Source organism: Trachurus japonicus, chromosome 22 (assembly GCF_045865225.1).
Source record: "Trachurus japonicus isolate A0001 chromosome 22, Traja_1.0".
NCBI classification, from domain to species: Eukaryota; Metazoa; Chordata; class Actinopteri; order Carangiformes; family Carangidae; genus Trachurus; species Trachurus japonicus.
This window is the reverse complement of record NC_140928.1, coordinates 7849882-7874837: the sequence shown is the minus strand read 5'-3', so window position 1 is coordinate 7874837 and position 24956 is coordinate 7849882. Positions and strand designations below refer to the sequence as shown.

General features: G+C 41.5%; 1 protein-coding gene across 1 annotated transcript in view; it reads right to left on the bottom strand.

Annotated features, from left to right (window-relative positions):
* stag1a (STAG1 cohesin complex component a) overlaps nt 1-19157 on the bottom strand; it is a 53905-nt gene extending 34748 nt beyond the window's left edge. Inside the window, exon 1 of the mRNA XM_085766675.1 lies at nt 18876-19157. The gene's annotated coding sequence lies outside the window, so the exon portion shown is untranslated. The remainder of the gene's footprint in view (nt 1-18875) is intronic.
* Between the last annotated feature and the right edge of the window lie 5799 nt (nt 19158-24956).

Sequence of the window (24956 nt, the reverse complement as noted above, 5' to 3'; positions counted from 1 at the left end):
TCCTCAAGTGAAATGTGCATAAAAGTGCTGACGATAAGCAAAGTAGCAATTAGCAGTTGTTCTACAAATACCAGAAGAGAGAAGAAGGAGAGGAGGAGGGAGACAGTGTGTGATGTGTGTGATGTGTGTGCAGCCGTCTGCAGCACCTGGTTGGACGTCACAGCCCTCCAGACGTCTACTACAGTATGTGTTAAACATCAGCGCGGCAGCTGGATGTGAGACAAACAGGCTGTAATCAAGTCCGACGGCCTCGTGTGCAGCTCTCGGCTCAAGAACAAATTGCTTACGTGTCACCGGCGTTTCTGTGGTTTTCCTCACCTCTGTTGTTGTTTCTTACCTCGTTACTCATCTTTCACATTTGAAACACAAACGAAGGTTGTTACAGAACGGAAACCACTGCATTCAGTGGTTTCCGTTCTGTAACAACCTGCGTTTATAACATTATAAAACTACTCTGATGACTATTTTTTTGTTGTTTATAAGCGCTATTATAACGACCATAAAGTGCATGAACTGCACTGGACCAGGCCAGAAAATAACCATCAGATAATTCTGCAATATATCAATGAGTTAATCTTCATAACAGCCAAATACAGTCTATAGTTCTCACCTTTAGTTCAACATTTTTGGAAAATACACTCATTGACTTAAGTAAAGATTTATATGAGACTGTTAAATATGAGGAGACTCTGGCTCTGTCTGAATGTAAATCTGTCCACAAGCTCCTATAAAACACACTAACCTGACACATTACATTATGTTTGTGTGATTAATTTGATTTATAAACCATGTAATAAAAGCAAAAGTTGAACAATTTTGGAAAAAAAAACAATAAAAAACGTATCATGCCATTTCGGTCGGGTTCAAGAGCACAAAAAGCGACGGACGGAAAGAGGAAGCCAGTGGTGACAACTCTTATTACGGCCTCTGCCAAAAGTCAGGAAATAAAACATTAAGAGATTGTGTATTACAGATTTCATTAAATAAAGTGTACAAGGTCAAAGCCATTATGCCTGGAAGACTCAGTGAGAAGCTGTTAGCTCCAACGAACGCAGATGTAATTAAAAAGGAGAAGCAGTCGCAGGAAATGACTGAGCAGCGCTGTGAATGTCAACCAGCGGATACCTGACACTCATTATGTACTTCAGTGCAGCCATCACAAGCCAATGAAGGTAAAAAAACAAAACAAAACAAAACAAAAAAAACACTGGTGAATCCGAGGACTTTTCTGTTCTGCAGAAACAAGCTGGCGAGTGGCCAACATCCAGTCAATAGTTCAACACTGAGTAATCTGCTCAGTTTTTAACATTCAGGAGCTGCAGGACCGACCGGGTCCAGCCAACGGTACCATCAGTAAATCATGTCATCTTTAAATATTTCAGTCGTCTCGGACTTCTCTGCTGCCTCGTTGTACCGAGGCCGAGTCCTGTGTCTGCATCAGATACGGTGGTGTGGTGTTTAGTCTAAGGCGTTTCACACAGTTCACATCTGCAAAATACTGGACTGAATCGTCTATTTCTGATCATTTTATTCCACTATTATACTATAAGCCTAAACATAGTTTCAAAATGCACATACAAGTGCATCTCATCATTATAATATCATGGAAAAGTTTAAACACATACGGATCCATTATACGCAGAATGAAACATTTCAAGTCTTCTTTTTCTTGTAATTGTAATGATTATGGCTTAAAAGTCAGGAGCTAAAAAAAACTGAATGTTACAAAAGACCAATCAAAAAAAGCATTTTAATATTAAAATGTTGGCCCTCTGAAAAGTATGTCCATTTATATGCACTCAATACTTGGTTGGGGCTGTTTGACTTGAACTTTCCATGGTATTATAATGTATTGAGATGCGCCTGTGCATGTTATGAAGAAGAAGAGCCATTTATTGGTATTAAACATTGGAAAATAACGCAGCAGATTTTCACTTTTGAGCTTTTAAAACCACTTAAAAAAGGTCAATGTGAGAAGCCGCCGCTCTTCACTCGTTCAAAAAGTCGACTGTGGATAAACAGATTTCCTCTAGATAGCCTCCAATAACTCCATCTTAACCTTTTCGTGGTTCAAAGAGAAAATATTTCTTCAACAGCTCGATGTGTTTGTTAATTGGGTGCAGGTCGGGAAAACTGTGGCAGCCTCACAAGAAGCGTCTAGATTCACACTGCAGAGTGTAAGAGAAGGAACATGAAAGAGCCGAGTTGATTTTCACGGTGGGTGGAGTGTCTGTGATAACGAGCTGCTCCGACCACATTACACTGACATGGCCTTAAATTGATTCTAATATATCTAACAGTTTAATCTAACATTTATGCTGCTCATTTACAGACTGTAAGTGAGGATTTAGGACTGGCAAAAGACAAACATTGGCAAGAAGAACGCACATTTTGGAAGAGATGGAGAGAGAGACTTGATAAAACTGACTGGAAGGGAATAAGCAGCTGGTGTCCCGTTCATAACGTAGTGCATGATTGAAAATGTGCAACGATGGCTCTCTGAGCAGGAGAAATATGGGACTAAGTGTTATAAATAATGTGCTTGAGTATTTTTAAATTTGTTATAAGCTGCAATTTCTGTGATTTCTTGTCTCACTTTCTTATTTCTCTTGGTATTTTCTGCACTTATTTGCCTCGTTTCAAACTTAACAAAACAAAAATAATCATCGTATTCGCCTGCAAACCGGCTGCATTCATCCACGTCTCGAACTCTTACTGAAGTGTGCCCCGCCGCTCTGGTGTCAGCGTATGAAAACTAATTGCTTCAGATGAAATGTCTTCTAGTCAAGACGCTGCAGAGCATTCGAGATAAAAAAAAAAAAAGAAAAGAAAAGAAGAAGACGGGAGACCCAGTTCGGAGAGAAACATCCAAGACAGATGCAACGCAAACAGGTGGAGTTTCCTCTGAAGTAATGTGTGAGGGGAGGAAGAGAAACAGCAGGGAGCAACCTGCACCAATAACCAGCTACAAAGAGGAAGTGTAGGTAGGTAGTGTGTCCTTCTGACTCATTGCAACACATGCACATGTTGTACACTTTGATTTATGCTTTTATATTCTACATTTTGTGACATTTTTCTTTCTTTCTGTCTTGCCAACTGCAGAAAGAAAGAAAGAAAGAAAGGCAGACCGGGGGCCAAGTTAGTGCAGCTCCAACACTGTCTGATAATGCATTCAGTCCAGCACCTGCCAGCTCTAGTGAAAACGGCCATAAAGTGATGTCACTGCTTTTACAACCGGAGACGTAGAGGAGGTGAAATGCACATCCTTCATGTCAAAGTCCACAGACAGTAGTGAGTGTGTGTTACATCATACATACACACTGCTTAAAATGATATCTTCTGTACTTTCTCGATCCCCACGAGCTGAAATATCGGCGACATTAAAGATACTGTTGAGCTTAAAAGGATAGTTCACCCCAAATTCAAATTGCACTCATTATCTACTCACCCTCATGTCGACTAACTAAGGGCTGGGAGAAGTTTCAGAGTCCTCCGTGGCTTCTCTGAGTTACAGGGGGTCTCGGTGTAGCAGTGCATGTCCATATAACGGTTGCAAATGGATACCAACTGTCTTCGTAACAAAAAGACACACCAAAAAACATCCAAATACCTCCATGCTGCTCGTATGTCATGTCCATCTTGTATCGAAGCCCCGTATTGTACCGAAGTCTTGTATTGAAGCCGGCGTCAGCGCAAATCGCGCGATATTTGGACGGACCAGGAAGAGGAGCTTCCGCTGCAAACAAGCTTGAAATATAGACTTATTTAATTTTTTTCAGAACAATTTCGCATTTCGGGGCTTCAATACAAGACGGACATTACATACGAGCAGCATGGAGGTATTTGGATGTTTTTTGGTGTGTCTTTTTGTTACGAAGACAGTTGGTATCCATTTGCAACCGTTATATTGACATGCAGTGCTACGCCGAGACTCTGCTGTAACTCAGAGAAGCCACGGATAACTCCTGGGTGAACTATCCCTTTAAAGGCTGCCAGAGCTCTCAGTAGACAAAAGAGTTGAAATCAGTGTTTCCCGCTGCTCCTGCTGCTCAGCTGCTTCTCTCTGCCGTCTCTCCTCATCCTTGGCAAATATGTAACACTGAATATGTTTATGGCCATGCAGACGTGGGAAGCCTGAAGTGGGAAATGTGTCATCATCATCATTACTGATCTTTAAGTGTTTGAGCTGCGCAGAGGGGAAGACGGCGCGGATGTAGCTAATGGATAATGGATCTAAATCTGAAAAAGAGGTGCGATAAAAAGGCCTTTTCAGCACGTTGCAGCAGAGGGGGAAAAAATACAAAAAGAAAAAAGAAAACCCACAGGTGTAGGCTATATAATGAAATTCATGGTCTTGAATTCCTGGTATTGTGTGAACAGTTTCATTGTCACACACGCTTGAGTGGAAGCAGAGCTGGCGTTAATGATGCCAGTTCCTCTGCTTTTTTTACTTGTGCAGTTTTATACCAGAGTTGGAACGATTAGAGGATCAACACCTCTGAATCTGAGCTCCTGCCCAACCATTGAAATGTGATTATTTGGCTTTTTATGTCTCATATGACATCTGAATATATACATGTGTGTGTGTTTCTGGTCAATAAAAGTGTATTCTTGGCTGCTCATGAGGAGTGGAAACTTCCCACAGGCCAGTATTGACATGCTATGTACCACTGTATGACTAAATTGATTTGGCTGTCCTGTTGGGAAACAGCTGGTTATTTAAGACATCTGATCCAGCAGACACAGGGTTAATATTAGTATTCATCTGAGCTGTGGTTTTCTGGTCAAGCAGAGAAATGTAAATCCATTATCCTCTCTCTCTCTCTCGTTTTAACTCTGTTTTGGCCTCCACCAACTCCTGAGGGGAAATTCACGACTCTTCAGCTGCCAAAAGCTCCAGTACGTTCACTGGATAGTCTGTCTGTAGCAATGTTTCCATCCACATGTTTATATGCACATTGAGTTATATTGAATAAAAAATGCCTTGTGGAAACAGTAAAATTCAATTTAACGTCAAAAAGTTTGTACTGTTGATCTCATCGGATTTCTTCTTGATCGATTAAAGACTTTTATGTGAAATATGCTGATAGAAACAGTTCTTTGTTGGATAAATGTGAATTATCTTCTTTCTTTATTTAAAGGGATAGTTCAACATTTTGGCAAATTGGCCCACTGCCATAGTCATAGCAGTAGGTTCATTACTTTTAATTGTCGGTGCAAGCTATTTTGCTCAGAGCTACGCTACGGAGGCTAATGGGATTTCTTGGTTTCCCTCATCAAATACACAATCCAACAACTCCAAAACACTCTGGTGGACAAGTCGTGACTTGCACGTTCACCACGCTATGAAATAATGAACATTACCAGACAGAGTTGTTTTAGAGGCAAATTCATGCAAAACCACTGATACACGTTCCCGTCGGAGACAGTTTTTCAGCAAGCAGTCTCTGCATTTACCTCTAAAACAACTCTGTCTGGTAACGTTCTGTTATCATCTCATAGCGTGGTGAATGTGCAGGTCACAACTTGTCCACCAGAGTGTTTTGGAGTTGTTGGATTGTGTATTTGATGAGTTTGATGAGAGAAACCAAGAAATCCCATGAGCCTCCGTAGCGTAGAGCAGCTCGCGGCTCTGCTCCACCGTTCTCAAAATACCTTGCACCGACAATTAAAGGTAACGAACCTACTGCTAAAACTATAGGGATTATGGCAATGGGCCAATTTGTCAAAATGTTGAACTATCCCTTTAATGCTAGCTAGGTGCATCTGTATCTTCATCAAAACTGTGTTTTCACGCCACTGTCTTCTGATGACAGCTTGAGTTATATCGCAATAAGTTGGCACATAAGCGTCTCCTATTATAACTTGTGCAATATTTACCACTTGTTGGTAGATTCGCTCCATGTTTGCTACGAAGCCAAATTAACTTGGCTGGCATTCGTTATCGCTCAGTTGTTTCCATGTGAGAGCGGGGTACGGCGGGTTTTGTAGAGCTTGTTGACTGTAACAGCTGCCTGCCCGGCCGCCGAGGCCACAACTGTCACAGTGGAAGTGGACAGAGTGAACCAAAACAGTTCAGTCGCCACCAACCAACCAGCCTGTTAAAACTAGAACAACAATAAGCCGAGAGATGTTGAAAAGCTGTGTTAGAGAGAGGAGGTTTTTGACAAACGGCGTAAAAAGATCATGAAACTGTGAACTCCAAGAGCGAGAAATGAGAAAAAGAATAAACACGTCCTGTCCTGAAGCCTTTTTAAAGAAAAACCCACACACAATAAAAGGCCGACCAGAGTCTGACTTATGAGCTTGAACCACAATCAGTCCCTCTGGGCCGCCGCTGCCGCACACTGAACCACCGAAAAAACAATAATTGCACTTTATAACACTGCCAGCTTCCCATACATAGTGAGACCAAAGAGCCTCGGCCTCGTAATGTGGAGCAGCCTGGAGGCCAAGCTGTGGTCGTCTGGTTTAACCAGATTATGATTATGTCACACGGGAGATTACCCATCCGACACACTGAAGTCACAGAGTCAGACACATAGTCATCTTCCTGTGCGCGCACACACACACACACACACACACACACACACAGCCATCTGTTATTGCCACTGTACGCTCGTTCTCTGCAGCACACAAAGCCTGATGGCAGCAGACGAGGAGGGGAGGGGAAGGATGATGGTGTGTGAACTGCACAAACTGATAAGATCTCTACTGAAAAATAGATTTTTTTTCTCACCCCCCCATCCTCTCTATCTCCTGAGAAATACCTCCTGTGAATAAAGGATAAATAGATCATAAGCAAAAAAAAAGTGGGGGTGGGGGGGGCAAGGCTATGGAGAGGAGGAGAGGCTTTCCAGGAGAAGGAGGATATGACAGAGAGGAGACAATGTTTCTCCACCTCTCTCTCGCTCTCTCTCTCTCTCTCTCTCTGTGCAATGGCTGCCGGCTCGTCGGCTGCAGCTGACGCAAAATGGAGCTGCGAGAGCGAGGAGGGGGGAGAAGGGGGGAGAGATAGGGCAAAAAGGGGGGAGGAGGAAGGGGAGAAAGTGTGACAGCAGTGCAGAGGGGGGAGGAGAGGGGGAGAAAGACTCATTTGTTCTTTTTCTCATCTGTCTGGGTTCCTTCTCTCACCTTGGCCCAGATTTTCCAGTCTGGCTCATATTCACTTCTAATAGACGGGCATGACACACACACACACACACACACAAACACAAACTGACACACACACACACACACACACACACACACACACACACACACACACAAACTGACACACACACACACACACAAACACAAACTGACACACACACACACACACACACCCCTTGCAGAGGCTATTAGTCCGCACACCCATTATTACTTTCTAATGATCTAGCGGCACGTCGAAGGTTTCAGCAGAGCGGCAGAAGCTCACTAATCTGAGAAGGCAGATGTCAAAGCAAAAAAAAAAAAAAAAAGAAGTATAGTCATAAAGTAGAGAGAGAGAGACAGCTGAGAGGAATAATGACCGGCCAGATACAGACTGAGACTCAGGGAGGAGGAAGAAGAAGTAGAAGCAGAAGAAGAAGTAGTAGTAGAAGAAGTAGAAGCAGAGAAAGAAATACTAGGCTAGAAGAACAAGAAGTAGTAGTGGTAGTGGACGAAGAAGAAGTTTTACTGTTATTGATACAGTTAATTAATTATGATTGTCCTCCTCGACATCATAAACTAAGCTAAACTAAACAGTAGTAGTAGTAGTAGAAGTAGAAGAAAAAGAAGTAGCAGTAGTAGTAGAAGTAGCAGTAGTAGAAGTAGTAGTAGGATAAATTGTAGGAAGAAGGGGCGGTGTTTAGCTCAGTTGGTAGAGCACCCGCCCCATATGTTGAGGCTATAGTCCTCACTGCAGGCGGCCCCGGTTCGAATCCCGCGTCGGGTGGCCCTATCCTGCGTGTCATTCCCCCCTCTCTGCCTCCTGTTTCCTGTCACACTCTCAACTGTCCTGTCTAATAAAAGGCATGAAAAGCCAAAAAATATACTTTGAAAAAAAAAATAGTAGGAAGAAGAAGTAGCAGCAGTAGTAGAAGTAGTAGTAGTAGAACCTAGTAGTAGTAGTAGTAGAAGTAGCAGTAGTAGAACCTAGAAGTAGAAGTAGTAATAGTAGCAGAAGTAGCAGTAGTAGAACGTAGAAGTAGCGGTAGTAGTAGTAGTAGAAGTAGTAGTAGTAGTAGTAGTAGTAGTAGAAGTAGCAGTAGTAGAACCTAGTAGTAGAAGTAGTAATAGTAGTAGTAGTAGCAGAAGAAGAAGAAGAAGAAGAAGAAAAAAGTAGCAGTAGTAGAAGAAGAAGTACAGTAGTAGCAAAGATACTTGGTAGTAGCAGTAGTAGTAGGAAGAAGAAGTAGCAGTAGCAGTAGTAGTAGGAAGAAGAAGTAGCAGTAGCAGTAGTAGTAGGAAGAAGAAGTAGCAGTAGTAGAATAAGAGGCTGGTGAGCGTTGACTGAAGCAGGTGGTTCATTCATTCAGAACATTTATTTGAGGCTTCTGTCATTATTTTTAATTAATTAATTGCGCGAGAATGTCATTGTCAGCAATAATCAGTTTCACAGCAATTTGCTGCTTTCATCGCTTATACCTATTAGTCGGTAAATTAAACCTGCATCCTCCTTCTCTTTCTCTTTTTGGAGTTTGAACATCTGAACTGGTCACAGTCCGACTCCAGACTTGTTGTTTCATTTCTCATCGTTAAATCACTTTGGATCTTTGGCAGCTTGCAGAGTTTGCCAGAGCCGAGCTGAGCTGAGCCGAGCAGGAGAAGAGGCTGCTCAGTCTGTGCAGTTTAAAAAAAAAAAAAAAAAAGCCCTAGTGGGGGATTAACATTTACTGCAAGGTGCATGCAAATAAATCATGAGTATAGATGAGTAGAGGATGTGAAAGCTGCCGTGATACGCTGTCCAGTACAACAGAGCTGAAGCATTCGGTCCATGAACAGATAAACTGACGGACAGTGAAGAGGCTCAGATTTAGTTATAGGATACAGTTACAGCCTTGTTTCTTTTTTTTTTTTATAAACGGTCATAAACATTTCAAGATGTCAGGTTCTCAGGATTAGTCATGGCCATTTTTCTGTTCACTTAAATCATAATTTGTTATTTCACAAAGCATAATAAAAAAACACTAAAAACTGCAGCAGCTGCAGCACAAGTCTGGATGAAGGTGGTTTAACTAACAGCATCATATTGTTATTGTGATAATAACAAGTTACCAAGGCAACTCTGAAATTGCACAACAACATCATTTTGAGGAACTGGTCATATACTCTATATTCACTTGGTCTAACATTACAAATGATTTCAGTTTCAGTGTGTGTGTGCGATGAAGCAAGGCAAGACCATTTTAAAACAAACTAGAAAGAGCATTTCTCCAAGAATGGAAATGGTGTGCATGCTGAAAGCAGCTGAACGCTACTGCTGAAGCAATGCTGAATAAGCCTGTGAATATTCTCATTTGTCCAGGTCATACACATACATGAACTGATGAAGCCTCTTGGATGAGGTGAAACGTGTTCCTAGACAAATAACCAAGTCCAGTTGCATTCGATTTAAATTTCCTTGAGATAATGCTGAATAAGCTGAAGAAATCATTGAAACAAAGTTGAATTAGCTGCAGAAACTACTGAAGAACTGTTGAAAAAGTCTGACGCTATAGGCTGAAACATATAACTTGAAGGCTGAGAGATTAATGCCTTTATAAGGGGGAAAAGCAGTAGAAATGTTAATGTTACGTGGTCTCAGACTTTTGGACTTTGCTGCACAAACAACTAGACACAACAACAGGCTTCATCTTCTCAGCACCCGACACCCATCACTGCTTTTTCTCTATGTAAATAAAATCACTATAAAGTATTAGGACTCCACCAGCGACTGCAGAAAGTCTTCAAACACGGTTTGTTTCCGAGCTACATCAACAGCTTGAGGAGGCAGCGTGTCTGTCTGATGCTGCTGCACTGGACCGTTGGGTTCATATGTGGATGATTATGCTGCTGAGATAATAACGCACAGTCGGCAGGGAATAAGAAAGGAGGGTTTGTGGGTAAATAATCTGTTGGAGTTAGCCAGTGTGTGAGCAGGGAAACCCCCCCTTTAATCCCCTGTACACGGGCCAAAACAGCAGATGGGGGGGGGGGTAATGACTTCTCAATGCAGGGGCAACAGCAAATAAAACCAAAACAAACACATATCGTCGGTAACTCTGCCTGTTGTCGTGTATCTGTATCTTCTCCTGCAGGAAAATCAATGCGAGCAACAAACTATCCAACCATGAATAAACAAACAAATCCATCCATATTTATTTACTGTCAATACCAATAAAGATTTAGCAGGGGGACGACCATTTATATCCTGCAGACTTGTGAAGGAGCCCTGTCAAGTCAGTTTTTTTTTGCAACACTTCATTTCCCCTCTGTACATCCGAGAGAAATCACTTGGCTCAGGTCGGTGAATCAATATTAAGTAAGAGTGTGTGTACAAACAGCTCTGACCGCTGACACACACACACACACACACACACACACACACACGCTGCTGCAAGCTGATGCTAAGGAGGAGGTGCTGCTGCTGCTGCTGCTGCTCAAAGCCGACCGTTAACCCCTCGCCTGGTGTAAATGACACCTAGAGGATTTGCAGCAGGTCTGGCGCCAAATTTAGATCTGCATGGCCCACCCGGAAACACATAAATACAAATAACTAGTCAAAGCCGAGGCGAGAATTTACTTACTATTAAGAAAAACTGTGCTGGATATCAATCTGTGCATCTGAAACTGGAGGCAAACTTTAATGCCCCCACAAAGATATTAATAATGCATCATAACCTCTCCTTCTCCTTCTCCTTCTCTCTTTAAACTATGCACACCACACTCCTGGAGGGGGAATCGGATACAATTCACGATCGATGTTTATGCAAATGCAGGACTTCACCACCATCCACCACCATCATACCGCTGGCCAAGAGCCCCAAAAAGAAATTCTTTCCACCTAGGAGGAGGAATAAGGAAATGTGCACTATGTGGTGGTGAAGGCTGCTGTTTGGTTTTTAATGCTACAAGCCATCTGGACAGAGCCGACCCCACAGATCTGAGAGCAGCTGAGTGAGAGCGTTCAGATCTTTAACACATTCATTCATTATGGTACTTTTTTCTTCATCTGGTTTTTGAGTCTTATAACTATTATTTATTCAATTCTTTCGACTGTATTAATTTTTCATCCTCTCCTCTCTATCTAATTTATTTACTCTCCTGTTTTACAGCTTTTGTGCATTTTATTAATTCTAATCATTCCTCATTCTTGTCTGCATTACTCTCGTGTTATTGTTCCACTTGTACTGTCTTATTGCCACCTGGATAGAAATAACCTGTTTATGAATGTGCAATTTCAAATGTGAAGTATTATTCCAACTTTAATCCACTTTAATCCCACTAATTCAGCTTCTTAGAGTATCTAGCTGCTATAAAAATCCAATTGTGTTTTATTATATTGTCATTTATTTGTTTGCATGACTGCATCCACTTAAAGATGTCACACAGGAGGAGTTATAGCTAGCCAAATACATTACTGCACATATTAAATTGTCTTTATATCTGTTCACAACATTAAAAGCGTCCAACCATCTTAACTTAAACGTACAGAGAAGCTGCATCTGCTCCTTCCACACAAAGGCCCACTGTTCTTCTCACCACCTCAAACTCAACTCTCCCTCTGCATTGAGTCAAGTGAGGGAAAGTGAAACGCTGGTGGCAGTGAGTCTTTTCTTTTCTTTTCTCTTCTCTTCTCTTCTCCGCTTCTCTTCTCTGAGCCATCTGTCTGAGGCTCAGTCTTTTAATAAGGTGTTCCAGGCTACAAAGCTCCACCACGTTACAGCGCCGGCGTATAAAAATGAGCAGCTGTCGGTATCAACAGAGCGCGGGGCGATGCCATCACAGGTGGGAGCAGCAGCACAGCATCTCCCAACTGTCCAGACTCATATGCACAACACAACACAACACAACACAACACAACACAACACAACACAACACAACACAACACAACACAACGTCCATCCAAACATCCAAATATCCTGTGATCTACATGAGGATACCATCATTTCATATAACTCTTTACATATGTTGTGACTTATTCTAATCAAATGTGATACGAGTAGTGGGTCAATGACTTTCATGACTTTCATGACTTTCCTTCATGCAAAAATAACTGCAAAGTGAAAAACACCACTGCTTTGGCACCGACTACCCCATTATCACAGACTCAGACTGATGGGAGATTGTTCGTCCTTGGATTTACTTGTGAATTCATATCGTCTCTGCAAAAAGCTGGGATGTAATAATAAGAAGAAGAAAAAGATGATGAAAAACCATTAAGAGCTTGAGATTTATGCTTCATTATGGAGCCTCTAAATGTACATACTCAAGTCATTTACATTGGAACAAATAATAAAAGCCTAATACATTACATTATTTGTGTTGGGGGAAGTCAGTTTATGGTTTAATAAGTCTACATGCCGCACCTACTGCTGCTGATTTAACATCTCATCCTGTCTTTGTGTTTCAAAGCACAGGTGTCAAATGCATTTAGTTGTGTAGGAGCTGCAGTTATTTTCTCTTCGGCAAGTCGACTAACCAGGTTTTCCAGAGGAATTAGATCAAAGCCATTAAAACAAACACACTAACTGAGTTTCATAGGGGAGAAATACCAGTAACCAAGGAGCAGCTCACCACACTGAGACTTGTAAACGCACTAAATGCTCATGTACGATCCTGTCACAGCCCGGATTTAGAGACAACCTTGTTCTTTATTGAGAAAGAAGACAAAAGAAAGGAAACTAAATCCTTGGGTTTTTGTTTTCACACACTTGACTCGTCCCAAAACTAGTGATAACCACGGCTGCTTTGTGTGTGTATGTGTGTCAGCTGCAGGTTTAAAACCAGCTTGCTCAGCCTGGGCAACCACTGAGACCTGCAGGAATACCAGGGAGAGTGCACAAGCCACACACACCTTCAAAACACACACACACACACTTGACATGACGCACCTAGCCTCATTACTTGCTCAACCTGACAGCTGAATAGCATTACTTTATCAAATACCCTCTGAATACAGATTAAGCCTCCTCCTCCTCCTCCTCCTCCTCCTCCTTCTTTATGGAGCTGGAAATAGAGCCGGTACAGTCGTTATGTTATCTGACCTGTCGTTGTGTCAACACTGCAATATTATGTAATCTGCCTCAGCTAAGCAGCATTTTGCACTTTCACACCAGCAGCAGCAGCGAGCAGTTCAAGCCATGCAGTACAAAAAAAAAAACATGAATACCTGGCTGTGCTAATAAATGACCATAAAGCACAAAGAGCTTAAACAGTACAAACACACCCACACTCTGGTTTAAATCAATGTTTCCCCTCACTGATCTGTGAATAAATATCTGTAAATGTGGAAACATGCCAATGGTCTCTAAGCTTCTTGTCCAGGTTGAGTAAAGAAAAAGCTGCCGGACCAACAGGCTGATAATAATTAGTAGACCGAGTCAGATGTTTCCCCTCTCTTAGTGAATGAGTTTTCCACGTGGCTCTTTGATTAATTACAGTCACGTCTTTGTATAGACTTTTATTTTACTTAAATAATTTTCATTGGTGCTGGAAATTTGAACGAAAAAAGCGTCTGAAGTGATATTTGGCTGCATAGTGAAACCGAAAGTAAACTAAAGTAAATAACGTTGCTTATACATGGACCAATGAGCAGTAACACTGTGAAACTGAGAGAGCTGTTTTGTATAATAACCTTGTGTAACACTCCACAGTCCTGTCACTAATAAATGCTGCTGATACAAGAGTCAAACCCAACCAGTGCTAAAAAAAGAAAAGAAAAGAAGTTGTGGAACATGATGATTCAGGTCAATTTCTGTGCTTATCAGGCTGATAAAGTAAATTTCTCATCCTCGTTTCTCTGCGTATGGACTCAGACTGACACTCCACAGCACGCGCCTGCAAACAATGTCAACTTTTGGTTTTTGCAGCGATGTCACTACTTCTGACTTGACTTGGGCCCATGCACACGACAAGAAGAATCACAGCTAACAGGTCTGACAGCAGCAGCAGCAACGTGGATAATTACACAACAGGAAACCACATCACAATGAAAGCCTCAAACCAGCCGGCGGTGACAAAACTGTTTGTGAAAGTGTTGTGTGCAGGAATTTCTTTTGCTTTTTGCTTTTTGCATGAAGACACAAGGAGGCGGCTGCAGGGCTTTTACTGTAGCACCACATGTCACTAAGAAAAACAAGGTAAAAATGCAAGTTTGCCCTAAGTTTATATGCATAATGATGAGTTTGCACTAATTCAAAATGCAAAATGCATTCAGATCACTGGAGCAACTTTAAATATCTACCTGGTGTAATACTTTCATAAAGATAATCATGGAGAGAAACTGGATTTCGGAGGGCAATTATCTCTATTCAGTCAGTTTAAGCACGTTATTATCATATTATTATTATTATTATTATTATTATTAACATACAGAATACAGACTCATGAGGGCAGATGGCAGTAATATACACTTGTGCTTTGACATCCCTCTCGCTGAGCCTCACACCACCAGAGGCTGGCCAACAATAGGAACAGGAAATATTCTTTCTATAGCCAACATCTTTGAATCAAGGTCACCGTGTAATAGGCTCTGACAAATGTCAAAGCCATTACATAATCTCCAGAGCTGTGTCATTATAAGCAGCATATGGCTCTAACAAAAACCACACACACTCAACTGCACACGCTTGAGTCGCTGTACGTGAGCCTCTGCATGGCTGAGGAAGAAAACGATCAAATGGTACAATTCATAACTACAGCAGTGGAGTTATCCAGGTCTGAGCTTTCCACTCTGATTCATAGCTTCATGTTTAAGATAATTAATCATTCTGTACAGTATCAACCACTGCACAAGACATTTGCTTGTGAAACCAACTCTACCACCGACTATTGCTTATAACTGCTGCCCATTCATACTTTAAAAATTACAACAGTGTGGCTACTACTGATGAGCACCATTATGTAGTTTATAGCTTTACTATAGGAGAGCAACTAAGGGCAAAGAGCCAAGCCATTCAAGGGATATGGAGAAGGAGGAGGAGGGCTCATTTCCAGTCTGTTACACTGTTGTTAACCCTAAAAGTTGAAAAAATCAGTTCCCTCTTGGAGAGTTATGCAAGAAAATTTGCAACCGACTGTCAGCTTTAAAAGGGTTCGATTCCCAAGACAAGGACGAGCCAGCGTTTAACTGAATATTCATCAGCGTGCACAGAGCCGTCGACAAACAGAAATAAAACTGTGAGGATATTTATTAGACTCTGTTTTTCTACTTCAAGGATAAAGACAACGCAACCACAACACAGAGCTTTTCTGTTTGGCGTCAGAACAACTGTGTATATACATACGTACATAATCCAACAGTTAAGAGATGCAAATAAACTGTGTTCTCATGTTTAATGGATGGTAAATTGTGTTACAAGTGCAATTATGCATGATGATGTTGGAAAATAAATAGTAAATACATGGTGCTGTGGAAATGCAATAGCTTTTATGGGTCCTCCTTGGTTTGAAGAGCAAACAGACCTCTGCACTGTCTACAAAGCGTTCAGGCATCAAAACACACACGGCCCCGCTGTGGCCCTTCATATAGAAGAGGGCCAAAGGTCACAGTGTGTGATGTTGTTGTTGTCAAAGTGCAAATCTCAAATGTCAGAGCACATATCAACAACCAAACATCCCATTGATGCAGCGGACAGAGGGTTAGCGCCATCAAACACATTCAATATTGTTCTCATGCAAAATATTCAGATATAATGAATAAACAAGTCCAATTGAACTAATCTCACTATTTATTGCTGCTCTTACTGCACTTTACTGTAGCAGGAAGTTAAATATATTAAAAATCCAATTGTCTTGATTTTATTTCATTTTTTATTAGCCTAATTGTTAATTTGCATAAATACAGTAGAATAATGGTATAAAAATAAACCACACACTGTGATCGCCTTTTAAGCAATGTTGAAAATCAATGAACAAGGCAGCTTATGGCCATATTGAATGATATAATGATTTCTTTTTTTTTCTAAATCAGTGTTGTGGTGTGAGGACTAGATGGAAATTAGCTCCAGAGCTAAATCTGGCATATTTACAACAATTTTTCATATGTTAATAAATATGCAGAGTCCCATTACAAATAAACAAATAAATGAAATTAAATGAAAAAGAAATTTGTTTGTAAATTTGTTGACCTAACTCTTGGATTAAACTCACGTCTGGTTGATTTATCACTATCAATAAGAAATGGCCTGCCACTGCCAGTCTCTTCACTGTACACACTGATATTGTTATGGGAAATTACACCTGAGCGACCCCCATTCAGATTCCGCACATTTACGCACAATAATATAAAAACAAAAGGTAACATCAGATTAAGACACAATATCCTTCCACATGAAAACAAAACCTAAACCTATGCAACCACTTCCTCAAAATACACAAAGATTTGAACCTATGATGTTTCCTGATATAATTACATCACCTCTATGTCAACACAGCAAAAATCAAACTACTTATGTGCAGCTAAACTCAAAACAAGGAGCCACCAATGCCACTTCCATTTACCAAATGTAGCTCTTGCAATGTCTAACAAACATGTGTTTCCTTTAAAGGGATAGTTCACCCTAGAATGATATTTCGCTCATTATCTACTCACCCTCATGTTGACTAAGGGCTGGAAGAAGTTTCAGATTCCTCCGTGGCTTCTCTGAGTTACAGGGGGTCTCGGCATAGCAGTGCATGTCCATATAACGGTTGCAAAGGGACACCGGAGCTCTTCGTAAAAAAACACACACAAAAAAAATCCAAATACTTCCATGCTGCTCGTATGTAATGTCCGTCTTGTGCTGAAGCCCCAAATTGCGTAATTGTCCCGAAAAAAATTAAATAAGTCTATATTTTAAGCTTGTTTGTAGCGGAAGCTTCTCGAAGCTCCTCTTCCTGGTCCGTCCAAATCTCGCGTGATTTGCGCCGGCGTCAGCATGCGTCAGTGCGGTTACTGCGAATCACGCGAGATTTGGACGGACCAGGAAGAGGAGCTTCGAGAAGCTTCCGCTACAAACAAGCTTAAAATATAGACTTATTTAATTTTTTTCGGGACAATTACGCAATTTGGGGCTTCAGCACAAGACGGACATTACATACGAGCATCATGGAGGTATTTGGATGTTTTTTTGTGCGTGTTTTTTTACGAAGAGCTCCGGTGTCCCTTTGCAACCGTTATATGGACATGCACTGCTATGCCGAGACCCCCTGTAACTCAGAGAAGGGACGGAGGACTCTGACACTTCTTCCAGCCCTTAGTCAACATGAGGGTGAGTAGATAATGAGCGAAATATCATTCTAGGGTGAACTATCCCTTTAACTTTGTTCTGCAGGATATATGAACAGTGATTTGTGCAGCGCGGGGTGGAAACACTGAATGATAAGTTGGCAGGCGAAGCTGGCTGCAGATAGCAATCCAAGACAGCCTGGACGATGAGAAGAAAAAAAGAAAAAATCACATGGCCAAACCATAAACAAAGCAGTTATGCAACAATCTGAGTGAGATTGGTTGGTTGTCTGACCCACTATCAACTGGCCCCCTCCCCAAACACACACACACAGGTCAGTCAGTCAGTCAGTGTGGGAGGGGAGCCAAGACTGGAGCCTGTTTAAACCTGTAGGGCTGGTTGGTTGGTTGTGGAGCCCATCCCCCCTAATGTGACTCATGTTTCCCCCCCAGCTCAGTCAGTGTTGCCTGCCTGCTTCCCGCACAGAGGAAGAGGAAGAAGAAGGGGGCGGGAAAGGAAGGTTTGGGGTAAAAAAAAAAAAAAGAAAAAGAAAAAGAAAAAGAAAAAAGGGGGGGAAAGCGCCATAATAATGTTGTTGCATGCATGCACAAGCCCCCCAAAAGATGCATTCACGTGCTGTCATTCATAAAATATATGAAACACAGCAACATGTTTTTATTAGTAAAGAAAAAACCAAAATAAAAGTGGCCCCCACTACTCTGCAAAAACTTGGAAAGCCAAGAAGGGAGCTGGGGATGCTGGGATGGTGTTGTCATGGTGGTGGTGGGAAAAGTGGCACGTTCATATTATGTGCGTGTGCAAATCAGAAATCAAACATAGCTTCATGACAACAAAGTCAAACAGCTACGTGGCAAGTGGCATTAAGAGCTGCAGAGAAAGAAAAGCCCCCGCACACGGCAGGCAGGCAGGACAGGAGGGAGTGAGGCAATAAATACTGTACACAATCATCACAACACGGGGCTGTGCAGATGAGAGAGAGAGGAGAAGGAGATGTGATGATGCTCAGTCTGAATCCTGCCTTGCAAAGAAAGAGCAAGAAAACACGTCACACCGCATGGCTCTTTATTTGTTGACAAGCCAAACTCCAGCAGCCGGATGGGCAAAAAAAGAAAAAATAGCTGACAAAAAAAAAAAAAAAAAAAAAAAAAAACAGCAAGCAGGCCGGCAACCACTTGCCCCCTTTCTGGCAAGTTGTCTTGAACGAAAAAATTTTAGAGAGGGGGGGAGGGAGCTAGGTAGCTCACAAGCTAACAAGCAGCAGCAGCAGCAGCAGCAGCTCCGCTAGGCTATAATGTAAGTGAGGGAGAGAGAGAGGGAGAAAGCACATTGAGCTCCGTTAGCCGCCGCTAGCGCCCATCCCCCAACCCAACACACACCACCACCAACCAGCCTTCCCTGTCTGCTGTCCACCATCTTTAATCTGTGCTCCGTCTCCCTTCCCCACCGCACAAAACACGACAAAAACACGAAGACACTCACCTTTAACGACCATCGCCGAATCGATAATCACCTTCCGAGATAATAAATCGATTTTCGTTTTAATATCGTGCGTATTTTAATATTGAAAATTGGCCCGTGCGAGCGGAACCGCGCCTTGAGAGAAGAGCAGCAATCCTAAACCGCCATCTGGTGGTATTTTCCTCTCTGTGATGCAGCGGGAGCGGCGCAGCCTCAGACCGAGACACAGCTGCCCCCTGGCGGACACAGCGGGGCCAGCCGCCCGCCGCCCGCCCGCCGCGGCGGACGCGCGCCTCGGGGGTCGCGCATTGGGGGAAAGGGAGGGACCGCAACAACACAACACTCACGGGGACGCGCACAGGAGCAGAGAGACCCCCACTTCTCCTCCACCCTATATACTTTTATTTTGTCATGACAGTTTATTTAAAAAATAAAACAGCCCACAATATTCACAAACAACACGTGAGGACTCACTTTTTAAAAGATAGATATTACACACATTTCTTCTTTCTTTCTTTTTCCAAATGTCTTTATTCAATTTCTACAGACAGTATAGCAACATAAGTAAACAATTAAAGTACATTAAGACAAAATAGAGTAAAATATTAGAATGATAAAGAAGAATGGATTACACACATTTCAATAAGATATATTGCTATTTTATTATGTAGAGTTTGTTATTTATATTCTTATACTTGTTATCGTCACTGTATTGTCACTGTGTGTAATGCTGCTGCAGCACTGTAATTTCCCTTGGGATCAATTAAGTCTATCTATCTATCTATCTATCTATCTATCTATCTATCTATCTATCTATCTATCTATCTATCTATCTATCTATCTATTCAAATGTAATTTGGCAATTAAAAGTCAAAAATACATCACAAAATTGTTATGTAATTGCACAGGAGATTAAAATATTAAACATGACATATAGGCAACGCTTAAATCACCCTTTTATAAAGTTATTATGTTCAATGTTAAAAATGATTTAAAGACAAGGCAAGGGAAGGCAATTTTATTTGTATAGCACATTTTTACAGTTTGTCTCAGCATCATTACAACATGTTCTGCCCTGAGGAAAAACTCCCAAGAAAACTTTTAACAACCCTTAACAGGGAAAAATTGAAACCTAGGGTGTTCAAATTTACCATTTTGAAGGATGTAGTTTGTTGTTGCTGTTGATTTGCATTGCACTACACAGACAGATGTTATAATAGTAAATTATTATACAGCTCACCCTTACTGATATAGACTGTACGGGAATAATAATAACGATTATAATAATAAAACTGCAACTGAATGTAAATGAAAGAGCTGCAGTAAACAATAATTTGTCATTATCACTTTACCATTTAATCATTTGTTAGTAAAAATAAAAACATATTCAAATGTCTTTTTTGTCCACCAACCTCCTCCCAAAATGTAATTTTACTTTACTTTACTTTATAGATATTAAGGATTTAGTGTATTTTAGACAACGTGACAACATGTGAACGAGGAAAAACAATACAATCATATGTAAAGTGGATGTCAGTGCAATGACGACCTTTGACCTGTGGGTCTGTTTGATGCTTTCTCTACCTCCCTACCTTGTGTTTTTCCTCTCTAAACGAAAAAACAGTGTGTGTATGTATGTGTGTGTGTGTGTGTGTGTGCGCGCACATGGCCAGAGAGCTCTCTGTCGTTTGTCTCCATGAGGACCTTGGGCTGGTATTGGACGTGCATAAACTCAATTACAGAGCCTGGATGTACTCACATTACTCACTCGTGCTCAGCACCACGGCCTGATAATGCAAGAAAGAGAGGGAGAGGGAGAGGGAGAGGGATGGCTTCAGTTAATTATATCAGTCCCACCAGCAGAGCGGCATTAAGTGGATATCAAATACCTGTAAGAAAGGCTGACAAAAAATGTGTTGTTTGTACCTTTTCTGTGTCTTTGTACCGGATAAGGCAGCGATGCATACACAAACGCACGCACACACACACATGCACACACAAGCACAAATGTACTGACTAGTGTTTTATCTGACGGATGCATTGTTGTTTGCCATAGCAACAGCACGTCTTACCCATAAAAGCCTCAGCCAGATCCTCCCCTCAGGCTTATTTCACAAACACTTATAAAAACACACACAGAGACAGACACACACACACACACACACGAAAACAAATATTCACAAATGTTATTATCTTCTAATGTTTGGTGTAATGAGACTGGTGCAATATGTACCAAAACAATAACACAGCCAACCTGTTTTTTGTTTTTTCTTTCTTTCTTTTTAATAATCCTCATGGGATCATTTGTAAAACTGGATGTGTCGACACTTTGACGTGTTAAACTGACTTTTATTTATTACCCGGTAACCGTATGCATGCTTTAAGTAATGCAGAGTAATTCCACATTTAAAAGAAAAAAATGTTCAGTTTCTGTTTTTACTGTGTACACACATTTATTCATCTCTATGGATACAATATACACACACATACACATACAAGAGAAAGAGACAGGAGGATCCTCTGGAGACAGGTGTCTCAGTGAAGGGAAGGCCTTCATGATCCTCAGCATCCGTCCACGACGTCTCTCCTCACAAGCTCTGGGGATCCAGACGTGAGGAATAATTCACTTTTTGTTTGTGGTTTTGAGTTCTTCAGTCACTTTTTCTTATGCTATTTTTATTTTTTTTTCTTACCTAGAGATCAAAACAGCAACACAGCAATGTAGGAATTCAGTGTTTTATTTTTATTCCACTTCAGTTCAGCTGGTCAGACAGAGACTTCTTGCCAACACAGTGGATACGCTGTGGAACAGTGGAAAGCAAAACAACAATGCACACATCATGTATAAATACGGACTTTTTCATTGTTACTAATATTACTGTTGTGATCATGCACTTTGTTTTATTTCCTTTTGCTGATCTTATGCTCTGTATTTCCAGAATATTACTGTTGTGATCATGCACTCATACTGTTGATAATATGCTCTGTGTTTTTAGAATATAGCCGCCTGGACTGGTGTTGAAAATTGGCACGTGTGCTAATATATCCAAGCAAAGCATCTGGTCTGTCCACTAGAACAGTCTCAAAATGTATTTGTGATGTCCATATCAAATAAAATAAACATAACATAGCTGCTGGTCATAGCCTGGGCCGTATCGATACATTTTCAGTTTTATTTGTTATATTATATGATTTATTAAAGGCAGAGAATAGGCCAGAAAAGTTTCCAGTTCAATAAAGAACTCATCTCTCATTAATGTAAGAAGAAGTGGGTCAGAACAGCAGCACACCGACAACAGACAGAGGCAGCCATTGTGTGTGTGTGTGTGTTTGTCCTAAAATGAAATAAAGTGAATTACACTAGCGCTCAACAGGAATGATGGAGGAAGAGGAGGGCGGGTGGTCTGGTGCACGTCAGAGATCCACTGCTGCTGTCAGATTATTGTATTTATAACGCATATAAAGCCATAAATGTATAACTGTGATTATATATCTCCTCTGCGTTCAGCTGTTCCCCCATTTGAACCCTCTGGGCTGCCGATGTTTCATCATCACCCTGCCTGCAGGTTTAAATTTTTAACACGCTGTATGTTCTAAATTTAGGATTTCATTGCTCTCATATGCACACACTGACAACAACGATGATGTATGAATAAACATTTGTGAGCAGAAAAAAAAGATAAATATAAGTTTAAGCCTTCTGTAGGCCTATTGCTTGAGGAAATGCTGCCTTATCTCATCATTTACATTTATGGTTTTTACACAGTCAAGCCTTGAAATAGACTAGAGGCACTTGTGAGAGACTGTCTGGCTGATTATTCTCTTGTCTAATGCATTTGTTTTGTTGTTTTTGTTTTTTTTATTTTCCCCCTCCACCATGCTCAGACAAAGCCGTCTATGCATGCAGGGTGTTGCAGTGTATTTACACTCCTCCTCTGCTCCGGCTTTTGGGGCTTTCTTTTATCTTTCCTCTGGGCTCATCATCAGTAACAGCTTCATCCTCTTAAACTCATTTGGCAGACACTTGCACAGGGGCTAATCTGTCTCCAATCTATCCATCCCAGTATTTACAGTAAGCTGCATGTGGAGGCGTCTCCATATAGGACCGCACCTTACTTTTTAAGTATGCATGGTGCAGCACTGTGAGTGAGTTACATAACCCGACAGACGTCCACGGCGTCTGCATCACAAATGGATCTGGACCTGTCTTTGTATTCAAAATTGCCCCGGTTTTTTTCTTCTTTTTTTTTTTTTGAGTTTTGAGCAACAGGGGTGCAGGCCGAGTCCAGAGTGCACTAATAACGCCGGACACACTCGGATGCACGCACATAACACACAGAACGGCTCAATTGCACCATCCGGCATGATAGAGAAAAACTTTTTTTTTTTTTCCTGGGGCTGTAACCATGGAAACAGAGGCTGACTAGTAGGCTATACGACTATCACATCAGCGGAGCAAAACACTTTGAGAGAGTCAAGGTAATCACAGGTTATCACTCCACACTGACAAACATCCTCCTCGGTCTGTGGGAAAACACAGGCCCGAGGGGCTGGAGAGGCGCTTTGATGACGACGGCATGGACTCATTTCACACCTTCTCTTATTTACTCAGCCTAGAAACACACAGTCACTGAGAGTTATGCAATAAAGGACAGTTTTTTTTTGTTGTTGTTTTTTTTCATTATATCCTTCGCTCTGTCTCATCTCTGGGGCTGTTGACTAAACTGAGGCTTCGCATGGCTCCTATCCACCGGTTCTATTTTTAATTCCCTCTCTGACCTTGCTGGTGATGTTTTCACTCCTGAGGCTTTTTCTGTCTTTTTTTTTTTTTTTTTAAATATTATTATTATTTATTCAACTTGCCTCCCTCTCTGCTCTGACACCCCCCACCCCCTTTTTTTTCTCTCCCTCCCCGCCTCCCCCCTCTGTCTTCCTTGCTACCACTGTGGTAATGCAAAATGTATGAGAGTTAGAGTGCCATATTAGCTGGAAAGAAACCATTACAGTCTATCACAACCTCGCTTGCGAACCGAGCACACATCACTCACACACACAGACGGTGGTGGACACAGCCAAGATTTTTTTTGTGTGTGTGTTATTCACCATGAAGCACAAGCTCTCTTTCAATTCATGTTGAAAAATCCCCATCTCAATCTCTGCAGGGGTGTGTGTGTGTGTGTGTGTGTGTGTGTGTGTGTGTTTTACCCAGTTTTCTTTGTCCGACTCCTTCGCTTATCCCCTCCACCACCGTGGAGGCCTAGCTGCTGGTGATGATGAATGTGTCCTGTCTGCGGTTGCGGTCGGCTTATTTCTGCTCTCATCAGCTTCTGCTGTAATGAGAACAAGTGCTCAGACATCCAAGGACCCGCTGCTTTGAATAATCACATCTCCCTCTATATAACTCATAAACACCTGAATGAAATCAAACTTATTATATTATTGGTTGATGCTAAACAGAAACGTTAATCAGTCAATCAGTGAAGACTGGCTGAAAAATCAATGTTCATGATATTGGTAATGTAATGTGGATTCATTGTCTATGAATTGTGATAACATAACATAACATAACATCCAACATGTGTTACTAAATAAAGGAAGGATTATGTGTTTGAGAAAGAGAGAGAGAGAGAGATTAGAAGAGGCTGCAGTAGTACATGGTGAAAAAAAAAATCCAGGTTTAGCTCAGTCCATCCACTCTGTCCTTCACCACCGTACTCTATAATTCATTTCATCTTTGACCAGAGATGGAGGGAGGGAGACTGGTAAATGTTACAGAGAGAGAGAGAGCCTCTTGATTCAGATCCTCACAAGTGCTTGAATTTACTCCCCATCCTTCTGTTCTGTCGTCTCTTTCCACCCGCCGCCTCCTCCTCCTACAGTAACATCTCCACCTCTTCATCCCTGCTGTCAGCTCAGCTCTGCTTACTCTGGCAGCAAAAGTCATCAACCCCTACCCCCCCCAAAAAAAACCTATATATTCCCAAAACCTGGGAATAAAGGAATGGGGATTTGAAACAGTGCCCTAAATAGCCGAGTCCTATGTAAGCTACTCTTATTCGCCGTAACCATGGAAACACTAGATATTCCTCCTGATCCTCGGAG